This window comes from Marmota marmota, unplaced genomic scaffold (genome assembly GCF_001458135.2).
Source record: "Marmota marmota marmota unplaced genomic scaffold, marMar, whole genome shotgun sequence".
NCBI lineage: Eukaryota > Metazoa > Chordata > Mammalia > Rodentia > Sciuridae > Marmota > Marmota marmota.
Genome location: NW_026000108.1, coordinates 14,462,972 through 14,478,659, shown reverse-complemented (window position 1 = coordinate 14,478,659; position 15,688 = coordinate 14,462,972).

Genomic DNA, 15,688 nt, shown 5'->3' with positions numbered 1-15,688 from the left:
CATGGGAAAGTTGCTTAACCTACGGCTTCCACTTCCAGATGCAACCTTATCACCTGTGCTTAGAATCTCACAGAAATCATGCAAATTTAATCACACCAGGAAAAACTAAGGTATGATCATCTTTCTAACATTTATAATCCTTTGAGGTATAATTTTCTTCTAAAGGTCATTAGATTTCTTGGACAAACATGATGTAAAAATTCATAGTTAATGTAAAAAATATGGAAAAATTACTCTTCAGCAAGGTACTAGCTCAAGGACTATAATTCAAAGAAATAAAGTTTAAGGCTGGTATTCTAGAATTCCTAAGTATGAGAGTGTCCAGGTAACAAGGAGCCATATAACTTGCTTCTTCCCTTTCACAATTTTAAGTTATAACCAGTGTTGCCATGCAAACTGCTGATGATTAATTTCTAGCTTATTTAATAACACGCAGCAGTCCTTCAAGACTTCTTTCAACAGTCATATCAAATTACATACCCATTCACACATCCATCCTATCACTGGACTCCATAAAAATCCAATTTCAGGAAATAAACTTCTTACTGACAGTCATAGACACTCACACATACACACACACACACACACACACACATACTCAAATTTGGGAGCAAAGTCTAGGTCTGGTGGTATCTAATTTTCTCTTGAAATAAGACATGAAATGGTCTTGCCACTATAAAAATATAGATATGTCAGATGACATAAATTTAAACCTTTCAGCCTTTTACTAAAAATTAAATTTTATATTCTTCACAGTTCTTCTCCTGATTCTTTTGTAAATGTCAAGGGACAGGACATTTAAGAACAGCATATATGCACTTGGGCCATTGCCCTGGTGTTTTCATTTTGCTTTATTCAAAGATAAATGCTTTAGAATAAGACTAAGCACACTTAATTGTTTTTTTTTTTCCTTAGGCATGCAATCACCTCTGAGGGGCAAGTGTAATCTTAGGAGACTGCTCCTACAACAATATAAGGACAACCCTTGAAGACTAGAACCATGTCCTGATACTTCCCAATAATGCTAAGACTTGTATTTGCCATCAGTCAACATGAAAAGAATCCAAATCACATATTTTTTACAACTTCAGTTTAACCCTATAAATGAGAAGCAGAATCCTAATTTTATGCCCTTGCCAGAAGTTGCAGGCTAGATTGGCTGGTGCACAAATTTGCCTTCTGCTTTCTTTTCTGTTAAATAAAAAAAAAATTAAATGAATAGGTGCAATTGTAAATGCTGTCAACAATATCTGTGCTATAGTTTTAAGGTAACACTAGTACTGTAGCTTGAGTGATTTATCTCCTAATGATCTGTCACATTGACATGATTAAATATCACACTCTATCACGAGTTTCATGTAAATAGCCTAATTAACCCTATTCTAGCTCCAAAGGGCACCTCCACAGAATTTCTGGATTTTAAAGTGAGAACATTTTCCCTTTTGCCCCTTAACAAAGGGCTACTTCTTTCTCTTCATCTGTGTAAGATTTATAGGCTTTACGTTAAAGCCCATAGGAGAGAAAATCAGGCTACAAGCTTTCATCTTCTGTTGAAAGTTATGCACAGTCTCTAAGTACCTTGACCTTCAGGATGCCATAGGTGGAGTCACATAACTCTGTATTAACATTTGGAAATGACTTTTACCTTTTGGGTCATTTTATGGTGTCATTACAGTGAGTTACCCATTTGGAATAGTACTTAGCTGTAAGGATAAAATACTCTTTCTGAACAACTATAAAATAATTGTTCTGCATTTGACACAATGAAAGCAGTTAAGTTAGTATGAAATTTCTCCTCAACCATATTTCTTTTTATGTAATAGGTGTAGGAATAGGGTAGTAATGATGATAGGGGAGAATTGACTAGATCAAGTTTTTGTGGAAAACACCAATATAATCCATGACCCTGAATATTTCTATAAATTCTCTTGAAAACCGAATTGCAGATCTGTAGATCTGAGTGGGAAAGGTCGTGAAACATTCCTAGTGGAGCTTTCTATGCAAAGTTAGATTAAGTAAGCCTCTCCTGTAGATTTTTCTTTTAGCTTCTGAACTCACATAAAATCAGTTTTTAATTCGAAACATGTTTTTATCATATAGAATTATAATGACCCCATAAGCTGCCACCTGTTCATAACAACAAAAGGACCAAAATTTAGCAATCCCTAAAGGGAATACTAGACATGAATATTCCCTGAGAGTTGTTGGTGTTGCTGTCTGGTTTGGGACTTTGAATTCAAAGCAAAGATGTTCTTATTAGATATATTTTAACTTTTAATTTAGGGGGGGCAAGGCCTGCTTAAAGTTGTAGATTGAAGAACAGAGTTAGCATTAACATTTATTTGAATAATTGAGGCACTTTTATTCTGATTTTTTTTAACCTAAATTGCTTCTAGCTAAAATGTGGCTTATCTCTATGTACAAGGTCAAATTATCACAGTCCAAAACCCAAGAATATTTTAAACTCCCTTTTTCAAAGTCAACCAGAGGAGTAACAGACTCTGTGAAAAGCTCCCTTAGCAACACAAATGTTAAGTTCCTCTGACATGGAAGGAGTAGAGTAAACAAAGCAATGGAAAAGGAAAACATCAGTGAAATCTTTGGGCTTCATGAACCTTCTTTGGAATATGTTGAAAGGCAGCAGGACTGATTCCAGTTCAGCAAGAATTTGTTTATTCTGCTTATCTCTGGTCAGAACTAATAGCCTTAATGGTTTTGAAGAGCCCTAACTTGTGCTGGGTTGATGTGGCCATTTGCAGATTAATGTACCTATTTGCAAATGATCATATTTCCTTCTATCGTTTATAACATATACACTGTAAGTTGTTACAGGATTTGCAGTCTAGTGAAATAAATACCATCCCCTTTTAATTCCTCAAAGCATATTGTCATAGCATCAAGTAAACATATGTGAATGCCTTTCCAAGTCTGGCTGCTCATTGACAGATAGCTCTGCATCCCCTGGCCAGGACAGATGATAACCACACACAAATAAAAAGGAACTGTAATTCCAGATTTTGATGGCATCTCTATAACTTGAAATTTCATAAAGTTTAAACAAATGAATGCAAAGAAATGGAAAATAAAGTGGAATATGGTAGTGAGGAAACAGATTGAGTGGACTGGAACACTTTGTTTACATATAATTAAACATGCATGCAGGCTGACTTGAAGTAAAGAATCCAAAAATTATATAGTCCTTGGCTCTTACTGCTCTGAAACAGCTAACAGTTCTCCTCTCCAATGAAGAGATTCAATAAGCCTTGTAGATGTAGGTGAATGATTTAGAACCTTGTCTACTTATTTGATTTATCTGAACAACTTTTAATATTCTTCTGCTGCTTGATATACTAATGAAATTGAGTATCTGGGCCCCAACATTTGATTTGAAAAGGTTTCCATGTGATTCTAATATTCAGATGCAGTTGAGAACCAAAACCTGAATAGTGGATTCTCGTACTTGAGTTTATCTTGAGTTACCTGCAAGGTTCCTGAAAGCATAGACCTCAAGATCAGGGTTCTGAAATTGGAGGTCTTTGTTATGGGCCAAGGATTTATATTTTTAACTGGGTTAAAATTATAACTAGCATCATCATTTTTAGATGATACTAATTGGTACTGCTGCTGCTGTTCCAGGAAGCTAACTTGGAGAAACACTCTAGCAGGTACTGCACATAATAGTTATTATAATCATGTATATTTTGGTTGGTAAGGGAAAATATTTAAAAGTGTAACATGGTGTTAAAAAATGTCTCTGCTGCGATCTCGGAAATAATACTAATATATATATATATATATATATATATATATATATATATATATATATGTAAAATGTGTGAATGGCCATATATTTCAACTTGTAAAAGAAGGTGATTATGAGGGGCTGGGGTGGTGGCTTAGTGGTAGAGAGCTTGCCTAGCATGTGTGAGGCACTGGGTTCAATTCTTGGCACCACATATAAATAAATGAAATAAAGATCTATTAACAACTAAAAAATATTTTTTTAAAAAAGAAGTTGATTATGAAACAAACAATAATAAAACTCTTAACCCCTTTTCCCATATTGAGAGTAAAAGGAGGAATTAAGATATTTTAAAGTATATTTTTTTAGAGAGACTTATGCTGTAAAACGTAAGAAGAAATACCATGAACATCTCTCTTGGTTTTCCAGGTTAGGAACTTTCATCCCTAAAGCTGGGACAGTCTTGAGCAAAGAAGAACAGTTGGTCACCCAGCAGCTGTGACTCATGACCAACCCAATAAAATCTCTTGGAAAGATTGAGACATATTTTCTGTAGAGAGGCCCATAGAGGTTTTGTGTTAGAATCAAACCTAATTACACTACTGGTTCACATGAGGCCTATATAGTGGCTGATAGACCAGCCAAAGGAGAGGTAGACGGATTGGATCAGGCTGCATCCCCACAGTATTGTCAAGTATGCTGTAGGGTTTCCTGTGGACAAGATAGGAATACACTTGAGAGGATACCTGTGTGGTCATATCAGGACCAGGCCAATAGGATTTCTAAGGTAGGTGAATGAGCTGATGCAGAAGGAAACTAAAGGAATTGCTGGACCTAGTGAGAATGCAGGAAGTTGTACTGAAGTCCAGGAAAGGAAATCACCAGGATTAAGGAACTGAACGCAAGAGGCCAAATGATGGAGGAGGAGGTTATAGATCACCCATTAAAACTTACTTGAGAGAAAGAACATGGAACACTTTGATAAAAAGTGGATGATAAAAGTCACTGGCAAGTACATTTTCTTTCTTACCCCTAGATCTCTTTCATGACAAGCTCATGGTAAATTTTATAGTGTTAAACCTCTGGCTTGTAAGCTCTTATTTTACGACAACATTTTAACAATCAATATATAAGGTTAGGTAGTAGAGGCTTCCCAAGGGAGCCTCATGAATCTACAGAAAATCTTAAATTTTTAAATGTCTCCAGTACACTTAACACTCACATTCTTTTTAAAGAGATGGAAAAAGAATTTTACAGACTTCAGTAGGATGGGAAGGATGCTAGCAGGTGGTGTCCTAGAGTGTTTTATGCAAATCTCTCATTAGACTTTTAGTCTGACTTCTCAAGGGTTCCATAACAAAATATCATAGTTTGAGTGGCTTATCCAGGAGAAATTTGTTTTCCTGTGATTCTCTAGTTTTGAAGTCTTAGACCAGGAGCCTTTGCTCCTTGACTTGCAGGCCATTTTCTCACTGTGTCTTCACACTCTTTCCTTTTTGTGTCTCTGCTCTAATCTACTCTACTGTTTTTATAAGGACACCAGTCATACTGGATGGGGGCCCACTCATAAGACTTGTTTTATCTTTATTATATCTTTAAAGACCCTGCGTCCAAATATGGTCTCATTCTGAGGTCCTTGGGGTTAGGACTTCAACGTATGAATTTTCCAGGGGACATAATTCAGTCCATAACACTTTATAATTCACAAAGAATAAATTTCTGATGTGTTATTAAAAATGACTTTTTAATGCTTAGAGGGACAATCTGGCAAATGAGAATTCTCTTTTTACCTATGAGAAATTCAGACTTGTGAAGTTCAAAGCCTTGTACAAGGTCCCTGGTTGAAAACGGAGTTGAACATGCATTAGAATTTAGACTTTCCCTTACATTCTTTCTACTCCAACTGCACCCTAATGTTTTTTCTTCTCTTTATTCTAATTGGGGTAATGACAAAAAATACAACAATAAAGTGGGAAATAAGGGAGACCTAAGATCTGGGTAATACATGCTGTTCAGTCGTATATGGAGGGCAACTTCAACTAAAGTGGCACCAGGTGTACATGGGCATGGGCATAGAAAATAAAGGACCAACTCAGAATGGTGCTGTTTTGTCCCCTAATATGTCAAGGCTCTTTGGCCAACTTAAGTGTTGACTTTATTAATTTTATAATACCTCAAAATGTATTCAAAATTTCACTTTGGTTAATTTACTCTAATTTCTTATCCCCTCGGGCAAAAAGGAAAGATGGAAGAAAGGAAGGAAGGGAGGAAAAAAGGAATAAAAGAAAAAACAAAAAACTCCAATTCAAAATCTTGTTCCATCCAGAAGTACTACATGAACCACCATTTAGTTGTGTCTTCATTATCATTACCATCTCTTTGGTCTAGTACATTTAACAATAACAACAATAAAAATGAGGATAAAAGAGTGGTTCCCATTTGCGCTCAATTCACATATGTGCTGCTGCATTATTTATGACACATTTCAACGCCCTGCTTAACATAATATGTTCTCTATGTACATTTGCTAAATAAAAAGTGATATCATGAAAAAAAGAAGAAATTCAGATTTACTAAATGATGTATAGGGGAGAAAACAGAAACCATTTTAGGTTGGGACTGTTAAAATGGACTTTCTCCATCTGGGATTTTTGCACTAAAATTCCTAAAACTTGGTAACTTGCAATAATCAAATATAAAAGAGGATAAATAAGATGAGATGAGACGATTTCAAAATAAATATTTTTTGGGTAGTTAGTTGTTTTATTAGAAAATAAATCAACCATAGAAATGGCAGAGTTTTTACTATTCTTTCTTAATCTTGTTCCTTTATGTTTTATATATATATATATATATATATATATATATATATATATATATCACATTTGTATGAAATCTGGATGAATTCTTTCAGTGAAATAAAGAACAGTAGCACTGAGCAGGAAGATCATGAAAAAATTAAGATATAAATGCTGAAGCAGGTCAAGGGATATATAGTAGATTCCAAGGTTAGACATCACATCTCACAGCTGTCCGCTGAAAATACAGAGCAGCTGGTCAGGCAGAGGCCCAAAAGGAACACTGTTTCTTGCTGCAATCAGAGAAAGAGAGTATGGTAATTATGTGCACATGTTTGTGCTTTATAGCATTCTGATACTAATCAGTGTGTATTTCTATATATGTAAATACCAGATCAATGAAAAAAACCTCCATGTGTGTATATTTAGCTCCATGCACCTCTTTAGTTAGAGATATAGGTAAATATACTGAGAAGCTAATTGAATATGAATGAGAACCAAGGTTAAAGTAACATGGATGAAAAACTGACTGCCACAGGTTTGGAAGTCAAGCACTCGCGCCTATAAGTCAGAACACTTTTCTTTCTCTCTATTATTGAAATTAGGAGTTGGTCCAAAGCATAAACAGTAAAGGACTGAATTACTGTAACATGATCCAGTTGGAGATACTCAGGAGGCCACCCAGAAGCTCCGAAGGAAACAGCACCCTTAGGAGACCAGGCAGTGCAAAGGGACTCATGTGGGCAGGTGGCCAGCCCTGACTACCTTCATGTCTCTCAGGACAATTCAAGGTTTGGAATCTAGCCCTCTGTGAACTCAGTATAAAGTAATGTGCCCACATGAAGCTCTGGGTATCTGAAGCACTCACTTATCTTTTGAGAAAGTCATAAATGAACTCATACACATTATGTTCCCTTTCTTTGTATTATCCTCCTTCTTGGAGAAAACAGTTTGGTGGCTTGCTATCTAATTTTCTTTCTTTCACACATGATTTTATCTTCTCTTTTTATTCTTTTCCTTCATCTCACCCTCTCCCCATACGTATTTTTTGCAATGATCAAATTCACAAATGAGAATATATGACAGAACATTCCCAGAAAGAATTTTTCTCACTAATCTTTCATTCCTATATTAGAACCACATGAAATAAAATTAGTGCACAGGAGATGAAGAACATTCAGTAGGATGTGCAGGATTTCGCATGGCTGAGCTCATTCACTGCCTGGTTGAGATGATTTACTGATACGACTGCACCTTGAACACAGCTTATTTTGGCTTATTTCACGTGGCTGAGCTCATTAGTTTTGTCAGTTACTTTGGAAGTGTGTGAGCAAAACCTGTTTTATATTGTGGAAGGCAGGCCTCAGGAAATAGCATCCTTCACCATGCTTATTTGAAACACAATTCTGAAAACTTAACAAAAAATATGTGCCACATTTATTTAACACAATCATGATTGTTCTGAAAATATGCATGGTTTTTACAATGCATTCTTTTCTATACTTTAGTGTAAGTGTCATAGCAAAATTGTTTCTTTATCTTCTTCTTTGCCTTTTTCCAGTCTCTCAAATGCCACCAGGCATTTGCCCAGTGATTTGGAGAAACTGTACACTTTGTTGGCTTAAAAAATGGGTTCTCATTTTGGAATAAACTAAAATAACTAAGAGAATTTTTAAAAATCCTAACTATTAATATGAACAGCATGATATTTTAATGATTTGAAAAATTCACAGAAAAGGAATATTCTTCAAAAAACTCACCAAATTTCAAGGTGATGTAGTTTTACTATACTTTTGTGTTGTCAACAATTTTGCTCTCTTAGCTTGAGCTCTTGCTATTAAAGATGCAGCACGACAATGTGGAAAGAACCCAATTTTGGAATTTCATGAAATAGTAGTCCTGAAAAAGTAAGGAAGTTTACATAGCTGTAGTTTCCTAACTGGGAATGTGGAGATATTTTGACTTGTTTAAAATATTAGGAACAATGCTAGGAGTGGTGGCAAACACCTGTAATCCCAGCAACTCCGGAGGCTAAGGCAGAAGGATAGCAAATTCAAAGCCAGCTTCAGCAATGTTGAGAGACCCTAAGCAAATTAGTGACACCCTATCTGGAAAGAAAAATTAAGAAGGGCTGACACTTGTAGGTTCTCAATAAATGGTAATTATTTTAATTGTTGTTTTCCCCCAAGTTTCCTACATACTTTTAGATTTGTGCTTATAAAAGACTGGTGTGTGCTCCTTCATGTGAAAATATTTACCAAATGTGCTTACTGTTATCAACTTTGGGTGGCTATTTGCCATCTCTATTCTGACTGCAGAGGAGTGAGGCCTTTAGCTTAAGAGGCAGCGGGAACAAAATCCTTTTGCCAAATGGACAATTATCTTCCTTTTGTGGAACTGCCAGGATCGTTCTGGGAATAGTTAAGGGACATTAAAAGAAAGGCCATCAGAAGACAGGCAACCCTCATGTAGGGAGCATCTTTACGTTTCCAGGGTGATTTTCAAAATTATCTTAAGTTACTTTCACAAGAAAAACAAAGAAAAGAGGTTTCAAAAATATGTTAGAAATAGTATTTAGACATTGATAAAGTTGACTGCTTATTATTTTCTTATTTTAGCCATGGCATATTTTGTGAACACATCTAATGAGCACACATTGACTTACATTCCCCATTCATTACCAGGATTTATTGAACCTAGAAATTAATATTGACTGGGGCAAAACAGCCACTGACTTCTCTTGCAGGTCAATAAATCTGGTGATGGAGGAATACCAAACCAGGAATCGGTCATTTTTTTCTTAGTAGTTTTTTTTTTTCCTTTGCCCTAGGAGGAATGTCAATGCAGCTGCCTGCTTCCAGTGGGCCTATCATGTTTTTTAAAAATTTAGTAGCTGGCCATTTAGAGTCTGTTTCCAATTTACATTGTGCGTTAATAAGGGACTGAATATAAAATTTCCTTTAGATGCATTTATATGTGTAGGTACAATGAAGCCAAAGTATATTCATCACAGTTAAATTTAAAAAATAATGCCAGAAGAAAAAAAAAACAAAAACAGTAAATTTAATACACATGACAATAACCTAGAAATTGTACACAATTTAATTACATTTTTTAAAAGAAATAAATGAAATCTAGTCAAATCACTCCATCTTTCTGGATGTTAGTTCTTTTGTCAGCCAATTAAATATTTGGAATTTTCTTCCAGGTGTCTAGAAGCTTTATGATTCAATAAAAAATAAATGCCTTTCAAAAACTAGAATTTTGAAATATGGGTTGTTCTCTCAATCAGAATTCCATGAAACTATTTAAGATTCAGGAAGAAGAAGTAACAAAGAAGTAGAATGTGCCATTATTTTGTTCCTTCCCCTATCCTTGAGACTCATTTATTTGTTTATATGAATTTCTAACATCTTTTTGATTTGAAGAATAAGTGGTGGCAAAAGTGTAGATTTCACCATTAAAAAAAAAATTCAGTGTTTGAAGTCTTGATCTACGTGTGTGTGCATGTGTGTGTGTGTCAGAGAGAGAGAGAGAGATGGAGTATGGAGGTGGGGGAGGGAGAAGGAGTAAAATTAAAATAAATCAGCATCTTCTGTGCATGGATCATTTCTTTCTCAGGTACTCAGTCTTCAAAATAACCTTATGCCGCTGTCTGTTTTTTGACATCTGAAGCCCAAAGAAATTGAGTTGCCTCCCCAAATTGAATAGCTAGGCAGTGCTGGAATCCATGCTGGTCTGACTTCAAAGATGATGTTTGGACTGTCACTCAACTTCTCTGCATTTCTGCTCTTTAGGTTGCAAAATGAGCTGCTCCCTCTCAGCAAGGGAAAGCCCTGGGAAGACTGCAGTCGCCCATAGTCCTACATAAAGGTAAATCACTACTAGTGATAATAGTGATGATGAGTTTATCTTAGAGTCCACCAATTGGAAAATATTTCCTACTAAAAGGTTATCTTGAGTAACACAGAACTTAAAACAATAAAAGGATAAACACCAAGGTGTTTGTAAAATAGTTGGAAAAATCTACTGGCAAAAATGTCAAGTGGAATGTCCAGAGAAACATGAGTCCTTGGCCTTTTCCTCCATGTAGGAAACCACGTCTTCTGCTCCTCACCTGCATGCCAGGCCTTTCCAACTCCTGACTGCTGACTGCCTTGTTCTACAATCCACCTCACTATACACTTACAGCATCACAGGGTATTGGATTCTGGGGATCAGACCATATGTTTGCTTTAAGGAAGATTTGGATGAGAATCCTGCTTTTGCCACTTAGCCATTCATTTAGGAACTGATATTCTGAAACCTCAGTCTCCCTCCTTATAAAATGGGCTGATACTATGACTAATCATTTAAGGTTGTTGAGAGGATAATTCAGGCACTGGCATGTGAGGGGTAAGGAGTTGTTCCTAGCTTATCCAGGATTCCAAAACATTGATTCCTATTATTAATAGCTCAAAAGAGTCTATAAATCATTTTAAACTGGATCACTAGCATGAACAGTGTTCAAATTCCAGGGTAAAGGCAGAGGAGAGTTAGATTATACTGGGATCAGAGAGATCTTTTCTTCTTCCCTGTGAAGTTCATCATAGACATTTTCTACTCTATCCCTGTCCTGGCAATAGCAATTTCTGTTTTGGACTCATACAATAAAAAGGGGCGGTGCAAACAATAATGTTCTTACTTGGTCATGTGATTTTGCAAAATTACTTTTCTGGAACTCTCTTTCCATACCTAGAATGCTGATATTCCTGGCAATGCCATGAGTTAGGGAATCCTTCACAATAGTCAGATTGTCTATTCAGGCATTGTGGGCAGGAGGCACTGAGAGGTAGGGAATTAACAGAAATCTAAGAAGGCTGGTGCTGGTCCTAACACTATGAGTCAACTTGCAGGACTATGCATGAGGTTCTGACCAACAAGAGCTTTTTTATCCACTTATATGAAGTGTAAAATGATAACTATTTTGTGGTTGCATTTTGAGAATGGATCGACACCTCTAATCTCATATCTGTGTGAGGAGTACAGGAGGGCTGCCTTTCTTCTTTCCTCCATCCTCGTTTCATTTCCTGCTGACCCTTATGCCTCCCTTTCTGCCTCCCTCACTTTATTCACTCCTTCCCTGTCAGCTCCCAGCATTCTCTAGATCATCCGCTTCCTCTGTTGCACCATCTCAGAGAGACTGTACAGTAAAACCCCTACCGTAGGGAAATATAATAACTTATTTATATGCCTGAGACTTTCTAAGGATTGTAAGTTCCACTAGGACAAGATTTCTATCTCCGTGGTGGCTGAGCTGTATATCGCTCTCACCCAGCCTGGGGCCTGACACACAGCTCCACATTTCTTTGTTATTTGTTGTGTGCTAGACATGGAATGAGTAGCACAACCCAGTACTCAGTCTCTGTAACTTCACCCTCACTGGCTGCCAATGGCATTCCTGAGTGGTTATTTATTCATTCATTCTTTCTAGGATCATTCATGAGGACCTACTATGCACCAGGAGCCACAGAGGTAGGACGATACCATACTCTCTTTGCTCTCTGGGACTCATATTCCAGTGAGTGGAGACTGACACAGAACAGCATCATCCCAGACAACTGCTCTGAAGAGGATGTAACTGGAGCACCAAGTTGGAAAATGGATGGGATGAAAGAGTTACTTTAGATGATGTTTGGGCAAGGCCTCTCTGAGAAGAAGATCTGATGGAAAGGTGGGGGCAGCATATAAAACTAGAAAGGGAAAAATATTGCTGATTTGGATAAGCATCTCCTTAAAGCCTGTATGTGACAGGCTTGGTGGTGAAACCTGTTCAGAGGTGGAATCCAGTGGTAGAAAATTAGGTCAGTGAAGTTTTCTCTTGAAGGGAATATTGGGGCCTTGGACACTTCCTATCTCTCTTTTTGCTTCCTGGCTGCCATGAGATGAGCAGCTTTATTCCACCACACCCCCCACATGATGTTCTGTCTGCCTCAAGCCCAAAACAAATGGATCCAATTGACCATGGATTGAACCCTTTGAAATCATGAGCCAAAATTATCCTTTCCTTCTTATAATTTGTTTATCTTGGCTATTTTCTTACAGTGACAGAAAGCTGACTAACACCTATGTTCTGGAAGAAGAAAATAATACATGCAATCCTCAAGTATGGAGGAAATTTGAATCGCATGAGGAAAAACTAGTAATCCCTGTGTGTCTAGGGTATGTATTTTGGGAAAATTATAAGACATAAAGTCAATGCTGTAGGTAAAGACCCTGACATATACAGGATCTGTACATATCCCTGTTTCTGGTCTTTTCTTGGGTTCTCTGTGTTCCATTAAACCACTTGGAATGGGTGTTGAAAGTATCTGATTCAATAATAAATCTCAAGGTGGACTGAAAAAATTTAAATTCAGGGGATCTCTATTACAAAACAAAATAAAACAGAACATATAGTTAGAAAACATGAAGTAGGGAACAGTGGTGCACCCCTGTAATCCTAGTGGCTTGAGAGACTGAGGCAAGAGGATTGCGAGTTCAAAGCCAGCCTCACCAAACTGCACTAAGCAATTCAGTGATACCCTGTCTCTAAATAAAATACAAAGTAGGAATGAGGATGTGGCTCAGTGATCCAGGGCCCCTGAGTTCAATTTCTGGTACTTTCCCAAAGAAAACATGTAAAAAAAATAAAATAAAATCATAAAAGTATAAAGATGATTCCATTTCTGTAAATGGATTTATTTTAATAAAAGGACACTTTCCAAATGAAAACATGTCCTACACTGCTCACCCTTGGGAAATGGACAGCCTGGCTCAGATAAGAACTGGCGTCTTCACTTCCCATAATTTTAAGAGAAACAATTGCTGTAGGGATATTTTCTTAGCTAAAGAATCTGGAGAGTGAAGGAACCTCATTTTTGTTGGCTGTTTTGTTTATAAATGGATCTCTCATTCTATAGATCAACTTGTTACTTTTTATCCAGAAGAGAGAAAGTGCTCCTGCTGACACCTTGCTCCATCATCATGTTCCCAGGAACATGCACATTTTTTACTGATGTTGTCATTAGAGAATGCCAGGGAAAATGTTTAGTGCTTTCTGTGAAAATTGTTTCACTAACCGATAGCAAGACAGCTTAGTGATAAGATAATTTAAATGGCAGCAGGAAAGATGCTTGAAACAGCTGGGACTGTAAATGACAGGAAGAAAGGAGAGGCGAGGTTTTGAGGATTTGATGTGTTCAAGAGCTCAGGCGATCATGGGAAAGGGCACCTGGACCATGGTAGCATTTGGAATTTTTCTGAGCACAAACTCCTTACTGTTGGAAGCAGTGAGAATAGACATAGAAAATTAATCCTCCAAATGAATGAGAATATAAAATGACTTGTTAGCAGAAAGGGAGAAGACAAAGGAAGAACTGGGTTCCTGTCCTGGGCCTGGCTTCGTACTGGGTGCTTTGTAGGTATTTTGTTATTTATTTCAGCTCAGTAAGGTAGGAAACATTATTCTGTTTATTGTTATGGTTTGTACACAGATAGATAGTATACCCCAAAGTTCCATGTTTTAAAGGCTTGGTACCCAGGATGGTACTATTGGGAAGTGCTGTGGAGCTTTATACTGTTGGACCTTAGAGGAAGCAGTAGGGGAATAATCCCTGCTATTGCTATTTGGCACCATAACCAGAAACCCCGAACAAGGTGACCACTAGATTGAGGACTGGAACCTCCAGAGCCATGAGCAAATCCAAACTTTTCTCTTCACAAGTTAACTGTCTCACACGTTTCACGACAGTAACATGACTCTGAAAAAGACATTAATAAAGGAAGAAGGTAAAGCTCAAGAATGTAAGAAAATCATTCAAACATCCTTTTCACTATCAGGTAACAAGAGCTTTGAATGAGCCAGGTTTCCTAAATCTACTTTCTATACTATTAATTTTAGCTAATTCTTTCTTAAATGCAGTCATTTAGGGAACTCACACTACAAATGTGTAATCATAAAAAAAAGTGATAGCTGTCCATTTTATACAGAACCCAAGGAAACATCTCTGAACTGTACTAACTGGGGCACTAGTTAATTGACTGGTGGGGGCCCTCTTAGCCAATCTGCCCTCAGATTCATTTTTGGTTCTTGTCTTCCTCTTGCCTGAATCAAAGAGGAGGTGGTTCTGATCCCTCAAGCTGGATGTCTAAGGCTGTATTATCCCCTAATTTTTGGTTGGGATTGACCAATAGGTGGGTCTGTGGGACATTGGAGAGAGAAACGAAAATCCTCCCCTCCTAGTGTTCTCTTGCACCCCACTTGAATTTCTTCTAATGTTCAAATTCTACCAGGCAGGCTCCCCTGGATTTTGTTTTCTCCAGGTGACTCTTCATCTGGCTTCTGCAACCACCACCAACTCTTGTCCTTTGGCACAGGAGAACTCATTGCTACTGGGCTGCTGTTGCTGATGTCTCAGTAGCTATACAGATTCCCGTCTGACTTCTCAGGTCTTCCACCCTCTAAAACAAATCCCCACCCCTCCATATGTTCAGGTGAATTCTGGGTGCTGCTTAGACACTAACTCCACAACTAGTAATAGAGGAGTCCTTTGTAAAAGTGAGAGAAGGTTGAGGTGTGTTACTTAGGCCCTCTCAATCTACTTTCTGTCTGATGACCCCCTCATCATTTACAAAGTTCCAGGGGTCTTCTCTGTTCTTGATATGGTTTAGATATGAAGTGTCCCACAAAAGCTCATGTGTGAGACAATAAAAGACAGTTGTGAAATGGTTGAGTTATGAGAGCCTTAACCTTATCCGTGCATTAATTCCTGATAGGAATTAACTGAGTGGTAACTGTAGACGGGTAGTTTGTGGCTGGTGGAGGTGGGTCACTGGGGGCATATTTTGGAGGTATATATTTTGTTTCTAGTGAGCCAAGGTTAGTCTCTACATTATTAATGTTAAAACAATCCCAATCTAAACATTTACTAGCAATTAAGAAGATAATCTAATCTTTATTTTAATCTCTCAAAGATGAAGGAAATAGAGCTGGGGATGTAGCTTAGAGATAGAGTACTGGCTTGGGACGCATGAGGCCCTGAGTTCAATACCCAGCAGAGAGAGAGAGAGAGAGAGAGAGAGAGAGAGAGAGAGAGAGAGAGAGAGAGAGAGAGAGAGAGAGAAGAAG